A 19,431-nucleotide genomic window follows, 5' to 3' on the forward strand; every position below is an offset into this window, starting at 1 on the left:
GAACAAGCACTCCAGATTGTCACTCGCAATGAAATTGCAACCAAGAGTGAAATTGCCTGAGGTTAGAGCTGAAGCTGAAGACAGCAGAGTGAAGCCTGTGGGGAGTCTGGTTCCTTAAGATTCCACTGAACCTCAGAATATAAAGCATCTGGGGCCTGTCCAACTACTGGACTCCCAGTTGTGCAAGATCATGCCTTTTCTCATTGTTTAACTCAGTTTTGCATCAGGGTTTTCTGTTACTTGCAGCCAAAAGCATCCTAACTGGTACATACTCTATTAAGGCTCAGCTTCTTTCCAAAGTTCAAGATGCTAAAACTAGTCCTATATTGTCCAGAATGTAAATGGACTGAAACCCTTCTATATTTTTGCTGTTGGCATTAAAAAAAAAAAAAACAGTTTATGATAAAGAGCATAGTAGAAATTTTTAGTTTTAAGAAATTCACCACCAACAATTTTAAGAATTTCACCACCAAATTTTACCTATGTAAATTGTAGCTCAATAAACCTGGCTTTAAAAAATTTTTAAATATCTCCACCAAAAAAGAATGTCTGTGTATCAGCTAGGGTTGTGTTTAACCACTCAATGGTAGCATCAGGCTCTTTCTCTTTCACTTTTGCCATCCTGAATGTGCTTGATTCTGCCCTGGGGCTGGGGCCTATACTCTCAAAATTGAGAAATTGAGCCAATGAGGGGGAAGGAGGACTTTTACGTAGGCAAGTGGGGGATGTCTACCATAGTCAGTCTTGAGTTTATTGTGCATTCATTCCAATTTCTTAAATTTTCTGTGTACGTATCTCCTGTAACATTGAATGAACTACGACTGTTACTGCCATCCTACAAAAATCTCAAAGCACATATTAAGAAATTAAGAAAATAAGGACTCAGTCTATTAGGTGTATGACTCTAGATTTTGGCTTGGGTCATGATTTCAGAGTTGTGAGATCGAACCCTGTAAAGGGCTTGGCACAGGGTGTGGAGCCTGCTTAAGATTCTCTTTCTTCCTCTCCCTCTGACCCAGCCCCCACTTCTCTTAGGAAAAAAAAAAAAAAAAGAAAGAAAGAAAAGAAATTAAGTAAACCACTTAAAAGAGGACTGCTTTAGAATCACAGAATCTCAGTAAACCACATCAACTTTTTTGTTACATATTGAATAGTTGACATATACCAAGCTTAGAGTCACCTAATATCCTGAGATCTTTTTAAATGAAAAGTGCTATTAATTCACGATTCCCTGAAAGTCTTTGTTTAACCATTTCAAAGTTTCAAACCCAGTTTGAAGAGATTCATTAGTTGATTAATTAGCATTTGTAACCCCCAAAATACCCAGAGCATAAACAAAATCTCATTTCTTTAGATTAGTTATATAAATTAAGAATACACCTACAAGCAACATGGACAAAATAAAAACCGTGATGCTGAGTGAAAGAAATCTGACACAAGAGACTGCAGTCTGTATAGATCCCAATCTTTGACATCCAACAATGGGCAAAAGTAATTTATGATGATAGTCATCAGAACAGATTTGGGGTAGAGGAGACTGACGGCCAAGGGACAAAGTTATTTTCTGGGGAGATGGAAATATTCGGTGTTTTATTTTGTGGTGGTGTAGACAATCATCAGTAGTCATTGAACTGAACATTTGAGATTGCTGCATCTTAACTGATGTTAATTATACTTCAAGGAAGAACATTAAAAATAAATTTGCACACCAAGGAACTACCTAAATGGTCATCAAGAGGTGACCCAAAGAATTGGCACAAATTATGGCATGAACCCTAACCCAAACACTGAAATACTATGCAGCAGAAAAGAAGAATGAAGCAGATCTAGCTCTACTGAAATAAGATGGTCTCAAAGATAAGTCTTTCAGTTCAAAAGTAAGATCCAGACAAGTACGTAAACCTGTTGTCATTTGTGTATGTTTGTATATATATAGAGCTAGTCTGGATGGACACGCAAGGTACTAGTAAGTGTGGTTATCTCTGGGGGGAGAGGTGATAAGGTGGAAAGGGGTATATGGGGTGAAAGAGGGTATAGGAAGACCAAATTTTCACAAATTTACTATTTGGAGGTGCATTCCATTTCTAACTATAAGGGTTTAAATGAATGATACAGACGATTATTGTATGTCATTATAACCCTTGGACAGTGGCAGCCAGGTATAAAGCAGATACGTTGGAATCGTCTCTTGGGTGGGGTTCATGTCAGCCCTACCATAGAAAGTTTGAGTAGTACTATTTCTAGAGCTGAAGGAGGTTTCCCTTCACCATTTGCCAGGTGGTATAAATATAATTTCACATAAAAGTTATCAGTCTCCTGTTGATCCCTCCTGGTTCATTCTCTGGGGTAAAGAGTTGCCCTTGATTGCTGCTGTTGGATCATGGTATGTCTTGGATCAAGGACTCATTTCACTGTATATTTTGAACTATTAAAATATGTTACTATGTGTATATTATTTACTTAAATAAATATATTAAATTAAAAAGAGTAAAGATACAGAGCTAGAGTTAAGAAGAGATGAAAGTTATTTGCAGTGACTAAGGTAATTCAGATACTAACACAGAGTGAATCTTATTCACCTTGCCTGGCCCTCAGTCTTCCCTAAGACAGGCATACCACCTGTCTGTCCACACCTCTCAGTTGGCACTTGCTGTATCCTCCTTGAGATCTTGAATAACTTTCTCTATGCATATGACTTATCATCATGGTTATATTGTAAGTGACCTAGTCTCATATTTTGGGGAGGACCTACCCATTTCCCACAAATAGGAGGAAGCTAGATAAATATGCAATCATTAAAGTAAGTAATAGCATGAACATTCCGTTTACCTTAATACCTAAGTTTATCATTAATTATTACTTGAAATGATGGTAACCCCACAGAGGTTCCAAACACTTGAGACTACTTTTTCAGCTTTTGCTTTTATTATATAATATCCAAAATTTATAAGTAAAATATGTGTAAATCAAATCTTATTTTAACTGTTCCAGGGACTCGTTATTTAAAATGGTGTACCTTGCTGCTTTTTTAAATAGATATAATTCTCCCATCAGTACAACTGTAGTATTTTTCTGATATGAATAATGATAGTATAATTAACCTATAGTATTTTTCTGATATGAATAATGATAGTATAATTAACCTATTTCCTAAATTCAAAAGTCCAGCTCATATAGTTCCTAAAGCAAGTCTTAGCTGTGCTTGGATTAACACCAAAATGACTTTTTTCTGGGTCATACACTTAAACCCTAACTTACTTTCCCTTTTTATTTTTATTATTGGATGAGTGTGAATGTAATTATTAAAGGAGAAAGGAGACGGGATTATAAAAGACAAAGGCGTAATCCTAGAATATTGGAAAAATGGAGGCCCAGGAGCTTTGTACAACAATGAGAGAAAGAGCAAGGCTGTCCCTGGGAGAAAAGAAGTCACATATTCAGGAAGCTGGGGAGGCAAGGGCGCTGGGTGAGCTGGGGAGGGGAGGCAAGGAAAGAACAAAACTAAACAAGCTCTTGAATCCAAAGCAGGTTGAAATCAGAGAAAATAGTGAGGAGATGTTTAAGAGTTGGGCAAGGTCAGAGGTGCCTGTGTGGCTCAGGCAGTTAAGCATCTGACCCTTGGTTTTGGCTCAGGTTGTGATTTCACGGGTCTTGGAATCGAGCCCCATGTTGGGTTCCACGCTCAGTGGGGAGTCTGCTGGAGATTCTCTATCTCCCTCCTCCCCTCTCCCCACTCTTGTCCCCTCTCTTTCTCTCTCTCAAATAAATAAATATGTTTGTTTTTTTTTAAAGTTGGTCTAGGACAGGGATGAGCTGATTATTCATCTCTGAATATTGAAAGTCAATGACTTTGGGTCGATTTTTTCTGAAGACGGGATGTTTGCCTGTTTCCTGTTTGTTTACTGCGCGTGCACACTGGAGAATTGGTCTGAAGCACCAGGACAAGCCATTACTCCTGTGACCACTTCCAAGGAAGCAGCTTCCTCAGGATGCTTCCCAACTCCACCTTACAAAGCTGGCTCTCTGGTACCAACACTGGATGAGGAGAAGGAGGAAGGGAGAGTACCCACTATACCTTGTTCATTGTCCCTCTCACTGCAATGTGAGCTCCATGTAGACAGGATTGTCATCTGTTTTGTGTCCCACTGCCTGTAGCCCCAGCATCTAGCACAGTGCCTAGTACATAGCAGGCACTCAAAAATATTTGTTGAATAAACGAACAAACTGGTTGTGAGCGTATTGTCTTGCTTTCTAATCAGAATGGCAAGATTTGGAGGACAGAGAGAAGGTGAGTGTCGAGCACTGTCCGGTGCTCTTTACATAAGATGGCTAATTGGTGGGAACTGACCTCAGCCAATTTGCTCATCCAACAGTCATAGGTGATGCTGATAAGCATTAGTTACTCTTGGCCATTGAGGTGGGTAAAAGTCATCAATTCCCTCTTTTCCAATCTCCCCCAACATACCACATAGTGAGATGGTGCATTAAATTAAAGCATATCCCAGACCAGACTAGATTGTTATAAAAGTATTAGCATGATAAGCAAACAGGCACAAAATGGTTACATAGCCAGTTTTTGTCCTCAGGCCTTCTGTCTTGACTTTGCCTGAGAAGCTCACTTGGAGGACTTTTGTGGCATTCTGAATGCCGGATCAGCCAGCCTTCTGAAAGCACTGTGGGCCTGAGCTCCCTGTGAGCAGAGAGGCAGGCATGAGACCGAACAGAGCTCAGGATGGGCATGTCCCTCTGAGGGTGCCAGGACCCTCCCTCTTCCTTCAAGCAAGGGCAGTGGGGCCTGCTAAAACTTTTCAGGCAGGCTCATAGCTTAAACAACAGTAATGGCATCAATGGGGGGGAGACCATGTTACATCCCAAAGAAGGTTCGTGAACCTTCTGGTGTATATTTTGTTAATGATACTTGACATACTTAAACATCCACCCACTAGGTTAGGACTCCTGATCCGGTTCTTTTTTTTTTTTTTAACATTTTATTTATTAATTTGACAGAGAGAGAGAGAGAGATCACAAGTAGGCAGAGAGGCCGGCAGAGAGAGAAGAAGGGAAGCAGGCTCCCCGCTGAGCAGAGAGCCTGATGCGGGGCTCGATCCCAGGACCCTGGGATCATGATCTGAGCCAAAGGCAGAGGCTTTAAATCACTGAGCCACCCATGTGCCCCAGGTCAGGTTCTTTAAATACTGAGTATCCACTGCCCCTTCCTTCCTGTGATCCCTCCCTCCACCAGTTACAGGAAAAAGTTAATTGACACAGAGGCGTAGGTCTCTTCTGCAGTACTGCAGCTAACCCATAAACCATCCAGTTCTCACCACCTTTCTGGAGTAAAAGGAAGACGATCAAAGCCTCATAAAGCACTGAAGACACGCTCAGCCTTGTTCAAGGAGCCATACCTTCATTTCACCTTCCCAATGGCTCTACTGTTATTATCCTGATTTTATAGATGAGGAAGCTAAGGCCCAGAGAAGTAAAATCACATCCAAGGTCATGGTGCTGCTGCTAAGAGGTCAGGGCCAAGATTCAAACCCATTGATGAGTTGCAGAGCCCACACTCTGGACCAATCTATTCTGCTACATATCCTCCTGAAAATAAGACCTCTTGGAACTTTACGAGTACTCGGAGTCCCCAAGTACTTCATCCCTGTTTTGCTTTGAAGGCAAACGTATTAGCTGACACCTGCCACAGAAGTTTCAGGCCCTGAGGGAGAGTGTGAACACATCCGTGCCTGGCCACCAGCTCAGGAACCCTAAACAAGCCCTAGAGATCACATTAGCTTTCTCAGCCCAAAGGGGAATTTGATTTTTGAGGCTCTGAAGGAGAAATAATATTCTTATCATTCCTTTACCACATTGGAAAGTAGAAAATTATTGACTAAAACTTGAGGTCTGCTAAATTTAGTGGCTACACTCTTAGTATGGGGCATATTTGGAAGGGAACAACTCTGAGACAGTGTTCTACTCTTTCACACTGAAATTAGCTACCAGGAAACATCACTAAGTCTCTTCAAGTGACTCATTACTGCTAAGGAGATAAGAATGTGTGTTTTGGATTCAGTAAGCCAGGGTTGGAAGCTCTAGTGTTAGTGTCCATCTGTGCTAGCTTCTCAGCCTCCATTCTTCAGTTAGGAAATGGGAATATGTGTGCTTAGCCCAGAACAGACCCTAATATACAGTAGTAATTATGACAATATTAATTATCCCAAGGCTGTTCGCATTCATTTGAGACTCCTGAGGACAAAATGCCTCCAAAACACAAAAGGAAACAAAGGAACTCCCTGACTTTGCAAATTGCCCTCCCCAGAGAGCCACTCACCACCTTGCTTATAGTGTACATATTTTGGGAACTCTGGTTATTGGTGTATAATCACTTAACTCACCGGGGTTGGAAGCTGGTTTTTGCCTCAGGCAAGTTCTAGGTAACCTGCTTTATGTAATCAGACAGGGCAAGCCCAACTCTGGTTGTTCTCTTTGACTGACCATTCCATCTCATGGGAAGACGCCATTTTCAATAGCTAAAAGGCTGCTTTGAGAATGTGAGAGGTAGACTTCCTGTTCAGGAACCAGAAGTAGAACCAGCAGGTGGAAATTTTCCAGGAATAGATAGAGAATCCATAGAATAGAGACTAGTGATCTCCATGTCACTGGAAGCATTCAAGGAAGCTTGGTGATTATAGGCCAAAACTGGTAGAGGGATATTCTTGCTTCAGATGGAACATGGGACTGGAAAATAATGATAATAAGAAGAGCAATGGAAATTGTACTTTCCGTTTACTGAAGACATGCTAGTTGTATTCGAGGTGCTTCTCATATCTTGGTTCCCTTAATCTTCACAGGAAGCTTTCCATCCTAAACCAAGGTTTGGTGAAGTTAAGTTATTTACTGAATCTCATACAACTGGAAAAATTAACACTGAGATTTGAATCCAGAAATGTACTATTATTTTATAATTTTAGATGTGTAATACCTACTTGTTATAAAGTCACCCATGAAAACAGTGAGGCTGTTTATTGAAGATAAAAAAATTAATATCTAAACTTATGAATGACAGAATCATCTGCTACCAGCTTCAGCATCGATATTATATTTTTATGTTGTTTTTGGTGCACAGCCCTGTCAGTGGTGCAGTGTCTTCACTGTCCTCTTTGATATCTCTGGATACTCTTCAGTTGGACTAATTGAAGAGTCAGAGAGAAGATCAGGACGTTTTGTTTGAAGTGTGAATCATTAACAGTATCTAACAACCACATGCCTGCCTTATCACAACGCAGAAGTCAGACTAGACGTTCCCGAAGCTTAAAAGAAACTGCTAAAACAATCTATGGTATGATATGATCATCACATGGCAGTTACTCAACAAATTCTTCAGAGAGGCGGTGGGACACAGTCGTTAGGAGCATAAACTTTGACATGAAGTAGCTCAGATCCACCAGTAACTGAGACATTGACCCTGAGTAAGGTGCTCACGTTCTTTGAAGCCTCAGTTTTACCAGCAAAGATGGCCATAAATGGACCAAGTCAATCTGCTTGTTTACAGCTATGAAGTTCTTCTGAGAAGATAGAGGCAACCTGCACTAGGCAGAAGTAGGTCTGGCCTGTGGTATTCTAGACAACGGAATCATGTTGCAGGGACCACGTTCCGCCATAGGGGCAAACGCTTACTAAGTAGTCGTTCCATCTCATTTTAGGCAAGTTCACAAAATGCCAACTCTCTGCCCTTTTGGACATTTGGAAAGCACCCTCTATGTGGTCTTCATTTCAGGCAGTTACAGCCATATTCTGGCAACAGGACTCAGGTAACCTAGTCAGCGAAGTGACCCAATCCTCCATTAAATGGGTATATCCAGAAGAAAGTAGAAGTCTAAGTATGGGTTACCATTCAAAGGGTCAAAGGGTATGAGCTATCGGGCTAGCTAGGTTTTTTTTTTTTTTCATTTTTGTTGTTGTTGTTGTTACTGTTTTAAACATTTATTATTTATTTTAGAAAGACACAGAGTGAGAGAGGGCGTGTGCTCGCGTGAGCGGGAGGAAGGGCAGAGGGAGAGAATCTTCAAGAAGACTCCCTGCTGAGCGCAGAGTCCTAGGCAGGACTCAGTTCCAGGACCCATGAGATCATGACCTGAGCCAAAACCAAGATTCAGCGCTTAACCACCTGAGCCGCCCGGGCGCCCCTGGGCTAGCTACGTTCTCATTTCCTATTCATTCAAGGGCAGCAGTGCCTCGTCAGTTTCCTGCTGGATCACTCATTCTTGAACACTGTTCAATTCTCCAATGAAATGTCATTTCTAACATCCATTATGCTAATTAAAAGCCTTCTGGTGTTGATCAGAAATAATAACAGTGGAGTTTGGGTTTTGAATTAGAATCTTTAACATACTAACTAACCCCGCTGGATTATATATTTTCATTAGGAACTGAAAACATCAATTAACACCCCCAGATAGATATTAAGGTTAACACATGCTACAGCGAATTACATGTAGTGTAATAGGGGTAAAAGGAGCCCTTACAGGAATGTTTATAAGAATTAATAATAGCTAATATATAGTGAATGCTTACCATGTGCTAAGTACTATACTTAAGAGTTTATGTATATCTTCTCATTTATTCATCATAAAAACACTAGGAGGAAGCTACTATTAAACGACTTATGATTAAATAATCAAATAAGTAGTCAAATATTTATTTGACTGTCAGTCAAGTGTCTATTAGTCAATTAGGGTGTTCCTAGTGAATAATAAGCACATAGTAACTGGTAACTATTTTTATTCTGCAGCTCTGATTATTGTGTTAACCTATAGCACGCATTATTGCATGGTTTCCAATGTGTTAACTTTGGCATATTATCCCTCTGGATGTATGTGTAATTTTTTTTAAGTCCCAGGTGTACAAATATTTTTAAATGAAGCTTGAACCAAACCTCTGAGAGGTCTCTGAAGCTTTTCCCTCCGTGAGTTCCCCGCTCAGTGACCATTGGCCTAAATGACAGAGCTGCCATCCAGGGGCCATCCCAGCATTAAGATTCTGTGATTCTATTACGACAAAGAGCAAAAATCTAAGCTCTGTAGAAGCCCATCCTTCCAGCCAATAAGCAAAGCCCAGCTACTCTTTATTTTAAATTTCAATTAATGTAGAGAACATGATGAATACGATGAATCATTATGGCTGTCACTCACATTTTCCTTCTCCTTGAATAAACATGATTATTTGTCATTTGCTAGTCTCCTCCCTCTCTCTCTCTCTCTCTCTCTCTCTCTGCTTTGTGGGTTCCTGGCTATCCACATGAGAGTAATTTCATAAAGTTTCCTGATCCACACTTTTCAAAGAGTCATATGTTCCTTACTCACAAGACTAGCCCAAGTATCACGATGGGAAGGACATGCCTTGCCACGGGGTTTCTAACTGCAGCTCAGAAGTTCTAGGTTTGAGGTCAATCCTTCCAGGAGCCTCCTGATGGGCTGTCTTGTCTTCTCTCCTGGAGGTCTTCATTCTTCCCTTCTTGAATCCGAGTGGGCTACTAACAAAACAGGATTGAGGGAAGCCGAAAGAATTTCCTTTGGGGGAGTGTAGACATCAGTGTAAGAAGGAAAAAAAGGGAGGGGTAAAAAAAAAAAAAAAAAAGCCACAGAGTGCGCACTCTTCTGAAAGCAGAAGCATGTGACAACATTTTTTAAGAGGTCTGGCTTTATAGCTGGGTCTCTGGAGGGAATTAAAAGCTAAAAGGCATGGACATCGTGACAAACTGGCTGGATGCAGAAGACACAGAGCCAGCAAAACGCTGAGGGCAAGAAGCACATCCAAAAAGAAAAGTTAATTCAAAACCGCAGATATAATTACCTAGATGAAAAGAACAAGTGCCCTTCTTGAATTTTCAGAGGAAGGTTACAAAAATCACTTAATTTAAAATAAAGTGCACCTTTTGATGTGAAAATACACAAACCCTGGGGCAAAAAAAAGATAATATAATTAATTTTTAGATCAGATTTTGAATGAAGGGGGAATATGTTGCATCCATTCGTCAAACTTGCAAACATTTACAAGCGATTAATGACCCCTAAACCCAATAAAGTCATTACCAGGCTAATAAAGACAATCATAGCCAAGATCCACAGTTAATTAAACGCAGTCAGATGATGGATTGAAAAACAAAAAATAAAACCCCACCATTCTCATTAATGGAGAAATTAAAACTCTTACCAACTTCTGGCATTTTCTGTCACCTCAGGCCATCTCCGATCCCCCCCCCCCCCGTCTTATCTGTTAATTGACTTACTTCGACTACAAGGCACTGAGGCAGGACACATCTCATGTCTCCATTCCACGTTGAGCATTTCCTTGGCATTAAGTGGAATATTGTCTGTGGTTCATTAGTTCATTCATCCAGCAAATGATTACTAAATGCACATCAACAGCAAAGCATTGATTTGGGGTTGCTAGTTATACAAAGATTAAAAGACAGGACCCCTGCCCGTAGACGAGTTAACAGTCCAGTTAGGGACACGTACATAAAAGCAATTGCAATACAATATGCATAGATCCATAAAAATAATCGCACCTGCTTGCTTAGCACAGTAGGCAGCGTGACAGTCTCATAAAAATAATCGCAGTACGGAGGACCTTTGGAAAAGGTGCAAAGGGAGCCAAAAGGAAGGAGGCTGAAGACATCTGGGGATGAGGGTCGACTTCTGCGGAAGGTTAATGGCTGAGGAGAGGTATGCGTGAGGACCACAGGGTGCTGTGAACTGACCAAAGCCTGTTGGGTCATATACAACTCTGAAATGCAGTTTGCTAAGTAGTGGCTGCTGGAAAAGCTTGAGGTACATAAGAGTCTTGCTGGGACCACGAAGGCAAGCCTCAAAACAAAATCTACCAGGGGGCGCCTGGGTGGCTCAGTGGGTTAAGCCTCTGCCTTCGGCTCAGGTCATGATCCCGGGGTCCTGGGATCGAGCCTCACATCAGTCTCTCTGCTCAGCAGGGAGCCTGCTTCCTCCTCTCTCTCTCTCTGTCTGCCTCTCTGCCTACTTGTGGTATCTCTTTCTCTCTGTCAAATAAATAAATAAAATCTTAAAAAAAAAAAAAAAAACAAAAAGCAAAATCTGCCAAACACACAACATTTCCTCAAGGAATAGTCTTTCACTTGCATGGAGAACCTAAAAAAACAAAACAAAAACCCCCAAACTTATACAGAGAACAGATTGGTGGTTGCCAGAGGCAGGAAAGTCGGGGGTGGATAAAATGGGTGAAGGTAAAAAGGTACTGAAGTCCAATTATAAAATAAAGAAGTTACGAGATGTAATATACAGCACAGTGACTCTAACTGCTAAGATTGGATTGCATATTTGAAAGCTGCTAAGGGGGTGGATCTCAAAAGTCTTCACAGAAGAGAAAAAAAAAGATTTCATAGCTCTGTAGAGTGACAGATGTTAAGTAGGTATATTGTGGTGGTCGTTTTGCAATATATACAAAAATCGCATCGTGATGTTGTATGCTTGAAACTAGCAATGTTACATGTTAATTATACCTCAGTTGAAAAATAAAGAAATATTCATTAACAAGGAAGCACGAAGCATTTCCTGTCTGTCGGTTAAATGAAGTGGCAGCTTTCCATCCCTTTAGATGCTTTGTGTGCTAGAACCGCCATTTGCATGAGAGTTACCGTCCAGGGAGACAGAAGCAGCTACCTTTGAGTTGACATCAGGCAGCCCTAAGTCCTGCTAAACCAATTCCTGGACACGGGGACATTTAGGAATTCAGCTTCAAGTGTCATACCTATACCTACAAGCCCCAGGCCCCTTAATGCCTATATTCTGTATGTGCTAGAGTGAAAAATATCTCTGAAATGTTTTAGCCAATCACATTTCTTTCACACTTGAAATTTCACCCATGAAAGTCCATTGTCAATGCTCATCCTGCTTTTTAAGAAGCCATCAGTTTCAACCAACGAGAAAACTGTTGGACATTCACGGTGCTGATTTGCACAGCCTCAAGGACTGGGTAAGATCTAGCTACCAGGAGCAATTGTGGTAAACTCTCCAGAGCTATACTGACCAATATGGTGGCTGTTAGCCACATGGCCCTAGGCCAAATGGAGATGTTTCCTAAGTGTAAAATACAAACTAGAATCAGAAGACTTAGTACAAGACACACTAAAAGAATCTTATTAATAACTTTACGTTGGTTACATGTTGAAATCATATTTTGTATGTCATGAGTTAAGTACAAGATATTACCAAAATTAGTTTCACCTGCTTAACTTTTTAAAAGTGGTGCTTAACAAAATTAATATTAAATATGGGGCTTACATTATGTTTCTATTGGGCAGAGTTGTTCCAGGGGTATAGAACATGGGATTCCAAATCAGAATGCTTGCTGGTCTTCCCCAGACTGTACGTGTCTGGTGCAAATGGCAGGAGCCTGAGAAAGAGCCGCACGCAGCTTACGTGGAGTGTCCATAACATCAAACTGTACATAACAAAGGGTTGTATTTTATTTATCTATTTATTTGCAAAGATTTTATTTATTTACTTGACAGAGAGAGACACAGTGAGAGAGGGAACAGAAATGGGGGACTGGGAGAGGTAGAAGCAGGCTTCCCGCTGAGCAGGGAGCCCAATGCAGGGCTCGATCCCAGGACCTTGGGATCATGACCTGAGATGAAGGCAGACGCCTAATGACTGAGCCACCCACGCACCCCGGCTGAAGTGTTTAAAAGCAGATTGATTGATTGATTGATTGATTGATTATCTGACAAGACATAAAAAAATCTACACTGACATGGAGATTTATATTTCCTCTGGGGCAGACAATAAAGAAATAAATTAAAAACATGAGAAAATCCTAAGTGCTGTGCAGAATGTTAACACAGTGTGAGGTATTATAGCCTGACTGGCAAGTTAGTCTAAGCTGAAGAGTCAGAGAAGGCCTCTCTGAGGAGATGACAATTAAAATCATACCTGAATGACATGAAGGAACAGGCATGTCAAGATGGAGATGGGCAGAAAGGCAGAATGTTCCAGGCTTAGGACACTGCTAACACAGAAACTCAAGTGTGGGAATGGGCTTGGCTTGAGGAGAAAAAGAATAATGCGTAAACATTCCCTAGGAGATCTTTTTTTTTTTTTTTAAGATTTTATTTATTTATTCATCTGAGAGAGAGAACACAAGCAGGGGGAGCAGCAGGCAGAGGGAGAAGCAGGCTCCTCACCAAGCAAGGAGCCTGATGCAGGACTCTATCCCAGGACCCCAGGATCATGACCAGAGCCAAAGGCAGATGCTCAACCCACTGAGCCATCCAGTCATCCCAATTCTCTAGGAGATCTTAGGGAACACCATGCTCTTAATAAACGGAAAAGGAAAAGGAGCCCAGCGTCAAGCCCCAGAGAGCTCCTGCATTTAGAGATTGAGTGGAGAAGGAGACATCCACAAAAGGAAGAAGAACCAGGGAATTCAAAGGAAAAATTGGGAAGAGTGCAGTGTCACTGAGGCCAAGAGCTGAGACTTTCAAGAGGAGCCAGGAGTGTGGTGAAGGCGTGTCACTGAAGGGTTAGGCAGGTTGAGGGCTGTGCCTGGTGGATTCTACTGTATGGAGGCCATTGAGCATTTCAGAAAAGCATTCTCTGTTGGGCATTGGGAATGGAATCCATTGAGAATAGGGTGGGGAGAGAATGTGAGGCAGTAAGTGGTAACAAAAGCTCTTGCCAGACCTTTCAGAGTTTTTCTGTGAGAGGAGAAGGCCATGTTGGGTCTGAGGGACAGTGGAGTTGGCCGAATGTAGGTAATGCTAAGTGTATGACTGCTGGCAGGGAAAGGCAGTGAAAGTAGATCCATAGGGTCTCATGGCAAAAGACAAAGAGCATCTTGTGCTATAAAAGAAGGGAGGGAAACTACTGAAGGTTCTTGGGTAGAGGAGCATATTGTTGGGACAGGAGCAGAAAGGAGGATAGGAGGAAGAACAGTAGGAGTCTGGAATGTAAGAGGCAGAGGTCTTCCAGGGACATTCTCCTCATCATTGCGGAATTCGAGAGGCCTTATAGAAAGTTTTCAAGGAATGTTGTTAAAGAGAACCAGTTGTGCAGACGTCCTTAGAAGACGCAGGCGAATTCACCAAGAACAAATTATTCAAAACCAATTCACCAAAATACAATCTGCCAAATGACCAATTCACTGAATTCACCAATTTTTTTCAATTCACCAAAAAGTTTTTATGGAATTCACTGAAAGCTAATCTGCTGAGAGTCAAATTGCTAACATAAAACTGAACGGCCAGCCCAGCAAATGATCAATTTAACCATCAGTTCTCTATGAAGAAGTGTCTAGTATAAATGATAAAAATGGGCAAAAGATATGGAGAGGCAATTCCCAGAAGGGAAAGTCTCAATGGCTAAAAAGTATATAAAGAGATGTTCAAATTCACTAATAATCAAAGCAATGCACATTTTAAAAACCACTGAGATGCTACTTTACATAGAGCAAAATGGCAGATACCATCTAGGAAGATAATACCGAATATTGGCAAGTGATACAAGTCGGAATCTCCAGGCAGCAGACTTGCTTACAGTTAACATGCAAGATATTTATTAGAAAGGGCTGGTGGTACCAGCGGGTGGGGAGCTGCATTGTTGTCCCAAAGAAAGCCTCAGCCAGCCCTGCAGGGAACACTGAACCTGGGGGTGACCCTTCAGAGCCATACAGGTTCGTTCTTATATAACCCAGGACACAGCTAAGAGAACCAGCCATTTATATCCCCCAAATTGGATGATCGATCACTGGGAGTCTTTCCAGCTGAGGACAATCCTAAAGGGGGCTGACAGCTGAGCTGTATTCCAGCCCCTTTTCCAAAAGCTGGAGGACCAAATTCCTCATTTCCTGGGGGCGGGGGTGGGGTTTGACAGTCATGCAAATGTCGGGTTAGATGTTATATTTATTTTTCAAATTTTGATATTTTGTTCACCCGATTTTTCGCATTAGTTTTGATTTTTAAAAATATTGCATTAAAATACTATCTTAATTATTAAGTTTGTTGGCACTCCCTTAAATTTTGCCTCACTTGCCTCATCCTAATCCCAGCCCTGCTTCTGGGGTTACCTAAATGAGTCAGCCACGCAGGAAGGCAAGCTGGCAGTACTTAGTGACATGGCAGGTGCATTTGCACTGTGATGCAGCAAACTACCTCCTGGGTATACGCTCAGAAAAAATGATCTCATCCCTCTGTAAGGGCACGCATATGAGGGTGTGCAGCAGAAAATTGTTTAGGATCGAGGGGTGCTGGGGACAACCTAGAGGTCCATCACCAGTCTATGGTTACTAAAATGAGCCAGATGTATCCTATGGAAATACTATGCAGCAGTTGGAGGCAATGAACCAAATGTACAAACATCAACATGGACACGACTTTAAAACATAGAGCAAGAAACAGAAGGCAATCGACAGCACCATTGTATGTATGTAAATTAAAAACATCCAAAATCCTACTGAGGGTATGTACATACATTTTAAGGACACAGAGCAAACACATCACAGTGAGTCCCCATGGAGACAGGGAATGGGAGTGGATATTGGAGAGGAAGGGGGAATCTGTACAATAAAATAAAACATAAGAGCGACCTTGTATGGGTGAATGATGACAATGTTTTATGAGAATGACTTACTCAGTTTGCTATAAGAATCAAAATAAGAGAAAATATAATTAACACTTTAAATCTCATAGCAAATTATGTTCTACAAAGTGGTTTCGAATGCCTTCAGGGATTGTCCGCTTGCCGGTGAAGCTGTAGCTTGGGTTCCCCACAGCTGGTTCACCCCACCTGTTTGCAACAGATATGTCAGTTCAACGCAGCTGAATTTCAATTTTGTGTGTTACTCACATTTCAGATGCTAATCCCTTCTCAAGCATTTGAAATATAGAAAGAAAATATGTATTTGAACTGGCTGATTTACAAATCTGTGATTTTTAAAAAAAAAAAGTATATAGAAGGCAATGAACTAGAATAAAATGTCTCAGAATAGAGAAAACTGCTCTGCCATTCATAAAGTCCTTCTCCTACAAAAAAGCATGCCTTCTAATTTGAAATACCAATAACATTCTCATTCCCTAAATTCACTGACCCAAAACATAGAAAACTCTAGAATATGTTTGGTCACAGAGATACAACTAGACTAAACTAAAACTAGTTAAAATGAAACCAAAGTAAAACTTCAAACTCACCAACTAATATTTCATAAAAATCTTTGACGTCTGTTAAAAATATTTCTAGCCAAAAAAATAAATGTAGACATTAGGAACAACCAAGAAACAGGTACATTGATAAACAGGGCAAATTCATATGAAAATCTGGCTCATCGTCTGCAGACTTGATCTTCAGCGAATTGACCTGGCGTAAAAGGGACTCATCATTTCCTCTTTCCTCTCCACATCTGCCTCTGACATTCATCAGAACTGTGGGCACCTGGATCAAAATGCTGGGGGGCGGGATGGGGGAGGAGCAGTGAGATCGGGCCCCAGATCTGTTCATATTCAAGGACAGCGGCAACTACCAAGTGGCAGAATTTCAATACATCCCCGTCTCCCTGAACCTGATTGCAGGAAACCAAGTGGAAAAAATTAACCTTGGGCTGAATCCAGTCCGCTTGCAGCTGCAGCCCGAGTGGCCTTTTTAAAAGCACCCATTTGATCGTGCCACTCCCCAGCTTACACCATTTCAAGGACTCAGGATCAAGTTCCAACGGCATCTCAGGGCTTCAAGGCCCCTCAAGATGGGCCTGCCTCTCTGACCTCGGCTGATGCCGCTCCTTCTCCCCACTCTTCTGTTCCCTAAGCTCCCGTTGTACTTAGTTCCCCATGTTTCCTAGCTGCTACGTGGTCACAGGGCTCTCCTTTATCCATGCTGTTCCCTCTGCTGGGCACGCTTCCCTCCTATACCTCCCACCCTGCAGGCCTGCCTAGCCAGCCTTCCATCGCCAAACACCTGCTAGCTCAACTTCATGGCTCCCATTGAACCCAGTTTCCTTCGAACGACCTGAATTAAGGAACTGCAACCAGGGCCGCCTGGGTGGTTAAGCCCCTGCCTTCAGCTCAGGTCATGATCCCTGGGTTGTGGATTGAGTCCCACAGCAGGCTCCTTGCTCAGTGGGGAGCCTGCTTCTCCCTTTGCCTGCCACTCCCCCGCTTGTGCTCTGTCTCACTCACTCATGCGGGCTCTCTCTCTCTCGCTCTCTGACAAATAAGTAAGATTTAAAAACAACAGCAACAAACAAAACTCTGCAACCAGTCCTGCAGTCCTGGGAAACAATTACTCCGGGCTCTCTCCCATTTACGTACATCTTACAAACGGCGGCGCTTAGTGCCCTTTGTTCCACACTAGCTGTTTAAGAATGATTAGCCTAGGGGCGCCTGGGTGGCTCAGTGGGTTAAGCCGCTGCCTTCGGCTCAGGTCATGATCTCAGGGTCCTGGAATCGAGCCCCGCATCAGGCTCTCTGCTCAGCGGGGAGCCTGCTTCCTCCTCTCTCTCTGCCTGCCTCTCTGCCTGCTTGTGATCTCTGTCTGTCAAAGAAAGAAAGAAAGAAAGAAAGAAAGAAAGAAAGAAAGAAAGATCAGCCTAGAAGAATAGAGATAGTGTCTCCCTCCAAAGCAAAGGGCAGTTAGACTCGCCATCCATTATACAATACTTGCGTTCCCTAAGTTCAAGTCTTCTCTCCTATAAGGCAGCCTACTACACACACTTGCAGAGATCTGGGTCGTCTGTATTGTCCCCATAGGACCTGGAAACAGGTAGAGCTGCCCAAATACGTTGCTCGTACAACATAATAGGATTATGTCCTTGTTTGCAGAAAACACACACTGAAGTCTTTAGGAGTGATGTGGCATCATGTGAGTGAGTTACTATTAGAAAACAAAAAAGGTTCTCTACCGAACTTGGGACTTTTCTGTATGTTTGAGATTGCTTCAATCTTTTTTTTTTTTTTAAGATTCATCAGTGGGTTCAGGTGCTACTAGCACCTTAAAAAGTTCCCAAGCAACTTTAGATAGTATTCATTTTTTAATTTTTATTTTTTAAAGATTTTATTTATTTATTTGACAGAGAGAGTGAGAGAGGGAACACAAGCAGGGAGAGTGGGAGAGGAACAGCAGGGAGCCTGATACAGGACTCGATCCCAGGACTCTGGGATGATGACCTGAGCCAAAGGCAGATGTTTAACGACTGAGCCACCCAGGCGCCCCTAGATACTCTTCATTTTTTAAAGCTGTCCCAGTTTCACAGCAAAAACTGAGCAGAAGGTATAAACCTCCCAGATAGCCCCTATCCCCACATTCCCACAGACTCAATATCAACATCTTGCCCCAGAGGGGTACATTTGTTATAATGGGGTAACATACACTGACACATCATAATTCCCCAACGCCCATAGTTTACTTTAGGGTTCACTCTTAATGCTATATATTTTGTGGGTTTGGATAATGTATAATGTATAATGACATATACCCACCATTACAGTATCATATAAAATAGTCTCATGGCCCCAAACATCCTTTGCACTCAACCTATTCATTCCTCTCCACACTCCACCCCCAACCTCTGGCAACGACAGGTCCTTTTTCTGTCTCCATGGTTTTGCCTTTTGCTGGATGTCATACATTTGGAAATCACACAGTAAGTAGACTTCTTAGATCGGCTTCTTTCACTTAATAATTGCATGTGAGATCTCTTCATGTTTTTCCATAGCTTGATAGCTCATTTCTTTTTAGTGCTAAATAACATGCCATTGTCTGGATGGCCCACGGTGTATTTTTCCATTCACCTACTGAACGACATCTTGGTTGCTTCCACATTTTGGCAATTATGAATAAAACTGCTGTAAACAATCATGTGCCAGTTCTTGTGTGGACATGAGTTTTCAGCTAAATTGGGTAAATGTCAAAGAGCACAACTGCTCGATCATAGGGTAAGAATACGTTCAGTTTTGGAAGAAATTGCCAAGCTGTCTTCTCAAGCTGTCTTTTGAAAGAAATTGCCAAGCAGAGTGGCTGTGCCATTTTGCACTCTTAGCAGCAGTGGATGAGAGTTCCTGCTGCTCCAGATACGAACCAGCAGTTGATGTCCTCAGTGTTCTGGATTTTAGTCATCCTAATGGGCCTGGAATGATGTCTCATGTTGTTTTCATTTACATTTCCCTCATGACATGTAATGTAGAGCATCTTTTCACATGCTTCTTTGCTACCTGTATACATCCTTTGGTGAAGTGTCTGTTCAGGTTTTTTGCCCACTTTTAAATTGGGATGCTCTTTCTTATTGTTGAGTTTGAAGAATTCTTTGTATATTTTAAATAACATCAGTTATCAGATATGAGGTGGGTTTTTTATTGTTGTTTATTTTTTTGCAAGTATTTTCTCTCAGTTTGCAGCATACAGCCTCATTCTCTGGACC

The sequence above is a fragment of the Lutra lutra genome, chromosome 2, assembly GCF_902655055.1.
Source record: "Lutra lutra chromosome 2, mLutLut1.2, whole genome shotgun sequence".
Lineage (NCBI taxonomy): Eukaryota > Metazoa > Chordata > Mammalia > Carnivora > Mustelidae > Lutra > Lutra lutra.